General features: G+C 35.9%; 3 non-coding genes across 3 annotated transcripts; all 3 read right to left on the bottom strand.

Moving 5' to 3' along the window:
- Positions 1 to 2,060: 2,060 nt before the first annotated feature.
- Trnay-gua lies at positions 2,061 to 2,148 on the bottom strand. The gene is given in 2 exon segments: positions 2,061 to 2,096; positions 2,112 to 2,148. It is a non-coding gene; the product is annotated as a tRNA-Tyr (tRNA).
- A 2,595-nt stretch (positions 2,149 to 4,743) lies between these two features.
- Trnae-uuc lies at positions 4,744 to 4,815 on the bottom strand. Its single transcript has one exon. It is a non-coding gene; the product is annotated as a tRNA-Glu (tRNA).
- A 652-nt stretch (positions 4,816 to 5,467) lies between these two features.
- Positions 5,468 to 5,539, bottom strand: Trnae-uuc. The gene has a single exon. It is a non-coding gene; the product is annotated as a tRNA-Glu (tRNA).
- Positions 5,540 to 6,267: the final 728 nt, after the last annotated feature.

Here is a 6,267-nt window from a genome sequence, read left to right as displayed (position 1 = left end):
TATATATATATATATATATATATATATTTTATTTATTTATTTTTTTTTGCAATGAATTTGTATTGAATCTGAATCTTGAAACTAGGGCCTATATAACACGATCGGAATACTAGCTATACTGTTTTGGATGTGGGCCCTAACCGGCAAACGACACGCAGGCATATAGGCCTACTAATCATTTATGGTCTTTTTGATAAGTCTGTTACCTAATTTGTACTTTTATTTTTTTACATTGTCTAAACCCACTGTTATAACAGAATGTAACTGAACGTTGTAATGGAGCTTCAGCTTTGCGACAAATACTTTTGCCTTCTAAATGCAAGAGTACAAATTCAGGTTTTAACCTCATAGTCAACCTCAGTGCCTATCTCTTATTTTTAGACTTAGTATATATAGGTCTAATAAATTATAACTGTGGCCTATGGATTAATAACCCTTTTTTTCATTTCCAGGAGTTATCGATGCACGGAGCGAGGTAATTTCAATTTGAAACGAGAAAAGGGGCCTGGTTGTATAATTTGTAATATTGGTTGTATATTGGATAATGTGGATGAATGCGGGCTCGATAATATTATCATGTGTTTACGTGGGCCTTTAAATATAACACGAGATTTATTCATCGATAAATCCCCATAAGAGACCCTTCAACGCTCTGGTCCATTTGAATTTATGTCTTGTATGTACGCAGAGTACTTAGTATTGGACTCAATAGTCGCCGATGTGGAAATCTGAGCCCGCATTCATTGGTTGCTGATCGATCGAGGAAGTTACTTAAGCGAGATTCAAATCCAGCCACAGGAAATGCTGATAGTTATGCCGTGCCACGATGCGCGTCTTGACAAATTTACATTTGAGACGAGAAAATGAGAGAAAAGACAAGGAAAATATCGCTTTACCTGTTAGGAAAACATACTAACATATGGTCCGACGATATTGTGAATGCTGAGATTTCCTTAGTGTTTATTGTGATTTGTAATTTCAACGTCAATTGATTTTCCAACTGTTATCCCGAGTTTGTTCGCGTAGACGATGTATCTACGCGTGCTCATGCGACACCATTGGAAAGATTTACGTAGTTGACGTGGACTAGACAAGTGTTCATCTCTTAACTTGTCGTTATGAATTTAGGATTTTAGCCAGGAGGGTTGTTGGGACCGAATAGATGACTTTAAAATTCGAATATCTTGACCACTCCATGCACTTGACATATACGCCTAGGCCTATATATATATATATATATATATATATATATATATATATATACATTTTCTGTTCAAATTCATAAAAGAGAATGATAGAAAACCATAATAATAGTAATTGATATGAAAGTAACTTAGGTATTGTATATATACATATATATATATATAGGCCTATATACATATTTATCATATATATTTATATGAATATATATATATATATATGAATATATATATATGAATATATATAAGACTACGTAGAGTATGACTTTATGTTACATAATTTATAATGGGAAAACAATCAAAGACACACAAATTTTCTGCTAAAATTCATAAAGAGAATGATAGAAATCCAAAAGAAGTTTAACATTGAATGTCATCATTTATTAGTGTGTCATTGACAAATGAAGTTGAGTGTTGTAGCTTGTCATAGTCCTGCTTTCAATGGCTACATTTTATATCAAATTCTACTCTTTTCCCGAACTGCAAAACTTGTATGAAGCGCCACTTGACCAAAAATCATGGATTGATCATATGTCCTCTATTGAAGCCTCTTCTAAGTGTTTGAATTACATGTTGTACACTGTGTTTACCAGGTAGCCCAAGGCACTCCATCAATTGCGTCTCGAGTCAATGACAGACCGTTTAGGTTACCAGAAAATCGATAATTTAGAGTGATTTAAAATGACGCTCTAAATATTGCGAAATTGCCTTGTTCTTTTTACGACAATTTATAATAATCGTTATGCTTGCACGGTAGTAATTTTTTTCGCCACTGTTAAACGTGTGCACTGTAAAGGGTAAATAATGTAAAAAAAAAACAAAAAAAAAAAACATGCTGAATTATATTTAAAAAAAAGAGAGTCCCTCGAGCCGGATTTGAACCAGCGTCCTAAGGATTTCAATGAATGAACTCTACAGTCCTCCGCTCTACCAACTGAGCTATCGAGGGATATGAACGGTTTCGTCGTGTCTACGATATCGAAGGAGATAGGCCTACTTTTGATTTTCCGAGTTGTTCTGGTCATTATTTGTTATGATCAAAGAAACATACAAAAATAAAATGCAATGTTAAGAAAATAAACACAAAACACCTAGTCCACCGAAAGCGTCCCATATGGTCTAGAGGCTAGGATTCGGCGCTCTCACCGCCGCGGCTCTGGTTCGGTTTCCGGCGTGGGGAAGTTTTTTTTTTTTGTGGAAATATTTTGATCACAAAATGCAGCCTCACCAACCTACCATATCAAAGTCCCACTCATTATAATTCTCAACATGCCTTCATCTTTCGAATAATAGTTTTTTTCGCACGCCCCAACCCACTCTAAGAAAGAATTGTAGAATGTTAGTACAAGCATCTCTAGCTGGTTATTCAGTTAAACCTTTAATTACAATTCCTCGATATAGCTCAGATGGTAGAGCTGAGGAGTGTAGAGTTTATTCATTAAAATCCTTACGACACTGGTTCAAATCCGGCTAGAAAGATATTATCGCTGTCTTTTTATTGACTAAAAAAAGTTCAGTCAAAAGTAACTTCATCTTTGCCAATAAAGATTACTGTTCGAACCCAGGCCGCTGCGGCGAAAACGCCGAATCTTAGCCACTAAACCATATGGGATCGTCAGTAAAGTTGTGATAATTGCATCATTCATTAAACATATATTAGTCGTATTTTGTTCTATCAGAAAATAGCCTTACCTATTTTCCACATCCAACTCCTACTTAATCTCATTCTCAACGCACCTTCATCTGTCGAATAATAGTTCTTCCACGCCCAAACCCACTCTAAGACAAAATTGTTGAACGTTAGTGCCAGAATACCTAGCTGGTGATATTCGGTTAATGGGATATTAAGTGCCTCAGCATTCCAGATCCCTTGATAGCACAGATGGAATAGCGGAGGACTGTAGTGTTTATTCGTTGAAATCCAACGTCGTGCGGCGAAATCTACCTATTAGTTCTTCCACGCCCCAACCCACTTTAAGAAAGAGTTGTTGAATGTTAGTGTCAGAATCTCTTAGCTGGTGATATTTGGTTAATCGGACATTAATTACCTTAACAATTGATGTACATATGAAAAGTAATGTAAACATTGCAATTATTGAAAGTATTTAAAAATCATATATATGGAAAAGCATCTAGGCTATCAGGAAAAAATATTTATTCAAAAGCTATTGGCAGCTGTGAGATTTTTAGTTTCTGTTATTAATCCGCGATATTTTACCATGTGTTATTCATTCTTGTATTTATGATAACGTTATTAATATTATCATAATAAAGTGATAATAATAATTATAGTTATGATATTGATAATGAAAATGGTAATGATAATGATAATAATATCATACGATCCACAACGCTCTTAAAGAAAAATTATTTCAATGAGGCAGAATTACCTTTCATGAAAAAAAAAACAGCTGCAAGGCTCTCGACAAGAATCGACAGGCTCTCGATATGGATAACGATAATTATGTTAATGATGTAGGTAGTAGTGGTAGTAAATATAGTAATAATAACAATAATATTAATTTTAATAATAATAATAATAATAATAATAATAATAATAATAATAATAATAATAATAATAATAATAATAATAATAATAATAATAATAATAATAATAATAATAATAATAATAATAATAATAGGTGTACGCTGAACGTGCTGGGTACGGATAGACCTAGAAGAAAGATTGCGCTGTTGTTAACTTAGACCATCGTGCGTACGTACACGCTGTTAAACCATAGAGAAAATAGAACCATATTTTCTCTATGGTTAAACGTGTGAACTGTAAAAGGTAAATAATGAAAAAAATAAACCCGGGCCGCGGCGGTGAGAGCGCCGAATCCTAGCCACTAGACCATACGGGACATACTGGTGAACTACGGGAGAGTTGCATTAAAAATGAATTATGTTCTCAAATGATGTTGTCCACGGATATTATAATGAAACAAATGAGAAGGTAGCACTTTTTTGACTAACGATGAATTTTATTTCACAAGCTTTCGCCTCAGTCAATGGGGCTTCATCAGGTGAGTCAAGCCCCATTGACTGCGGCGTAAGCTTGTGAGATAAAATTCATTTATTCTCCAAATAAAATGAAAGGAAAAAACACTCTGTCGAGCCGGACTAGAACGAGCGACCTAAGGATATCCATGAGAAACTCCGCTCCGCTCTACCAACTGAGCTACCGAGGAATACATACAAGCGTACTAGTTTAAGGAATAATGTTACTTACCAAATGAAAAGTGTAAGTGTAATTCATTATCACTTATCAGCAGGTTTTGCAAGGTTTGTTAGAATTAGGTTAACGTTAAAGGTGTTCACGGTTAAAGCTTTATTTTCCAAATAAAAATAAAAGGAAAAAAACTCCCTCGAGCCGGATTTGATCCATCAACCTAAGGATTTCAACAAAAGAACTCTACAGTCCTCCGCTCTACTAACTGAGCTTATCGAGGGATACATGCAAGCCCACTAGTTTAATCAATAATGTTACACAAAATAACGCCCATCTTACCTATACTAGTGAACAGTTCAAAAACAAAAGTGTTTCCCATACCGGGAATCGAACCCGGGCCGCGGCGGTGAAAACGCCGAATCCTAACCACTAGACCATATGGGATATGAACGGTTTCGTCGTGTCTACGATATCGAAGGAGATAGGCCTACTTTTGATTTTCCGAGTTGTTCTGGTCATTATTTGTTATGATCAAAGAAACATACAAAAATAAAATGCAATGTTAAGAAAATAAACACAAAACACCTAGTCCACCGAAAGCGTCCCATATGGTCTAGAGGCTAGGATTCGGCGCTCTCACCGCCGCGGCTCTGGTTCGGTTTCCGGCGTGGGGAAGTTTTTTTTTTGTGGAAATATTTTGATCACAAAATGCAGCCTCACCAACCTACCATATCAAAGTCCCACTCATTATAATTCTCAACATGCCTTCATCTTTCGAATAATAGTTTTTTCGCACGCCCCAACCCACTCTAAGAAAGAATTGTAGAATGTTAGTACAAGCATCTCTAGCTGGTTATTCAGTTAAACCTTTAATTACAATTCCTCGACATAGCTCAGATGGTAGAGATGAGGAGTGTAGAGTTTATTCATTAAAATCCTTACGACACTGGTTCAAATCCGGCTAGAAAGATATTATCGCTGTCTTTTTATTGACTAAAAAAAGTTCAGTCAAAAGTAACTTCATCTTTGCCAATAAAGATTACTGTTCGAACCCAGGCCGCTGCTATACTAGTGCACAGTTCAAAAACAAAAGTGTTTCATATACCGGGAATCGAACCCGGGCCGCGGCGGTGAAAACGCCGAATCCTAACCACTAGACCATATGGGATTGCCGTTGAAGACATTGACCATTTTTCGCATTTTTTTTAAATCAAAAATGCATCCCCCCCCCCACCCACCTAACACATCATGCAGTAAAGTAGACTTCTATTAATTTGTCGCATTTTTTCTATCACAAAATGACTCCTACATAATCTCACTCTCAACGTGCCTTCATCTTTCGAATAATAGTTCTGCCACTCCCCAACACACTTAAACCCCAGTACACTCCTCTGTTTATGGTAGTGGGAAGGAGTGTAGAGTTTATTCAAATCCGGATCGAGGAATGTGATTGTTGTTATTGACTTTAAAGATAACTTTTAGTCAAAAGTATTCATCATGTTGCCAATACAAGTGCACTGTTCAAACAAAATATGCTTCCAATACCGAAAATCAAACCAGCATTGCCGCAGCGGTGAAAACGCCGAATTCTAGCCACATATAGGTTTGCCGGTGAAAATTTGACAGATTGTTTTTTATCAATAAATGCTGCCCCGCCCACCTAAATCACGAATTAATCATAGGCATATATTTATCATTTTTTTTTTAAACATATTTTTGTCGTAATTTTTTAAAATTCAAAATTAGACGCCCCACTCCCAGTTAATCTAAATTTCACCACACCTTCATCTTTCGAAAAATAGTTCTCAGACGCCCCAAATCCCCCTCTCTACGAGAGTCTGTTGAATGTTGATGCCAAAATCTCTTGCTGTGATAATCTGTTACAGTTGGCAGTGT

Source organism: Anneissia japonica, unplaced genomic scaffold (genome assembly GCF_011630105.1).
Source record: "Anneissia japonica isolate Jap-2015-1 unplaced genomic scaffold, ASM1163010v1 scaffold251325_len469956_cov165, whole genome shotgun sequence".
NCBI lineage: Eukaryota > Metazoa > Echinodermata > Crinoidea > Comatulida > Comatulidae > Anneissia > Anneissia japonica.
This window is presented reverse-complemented; position numbering and strand designations above follow the sequence as displayed.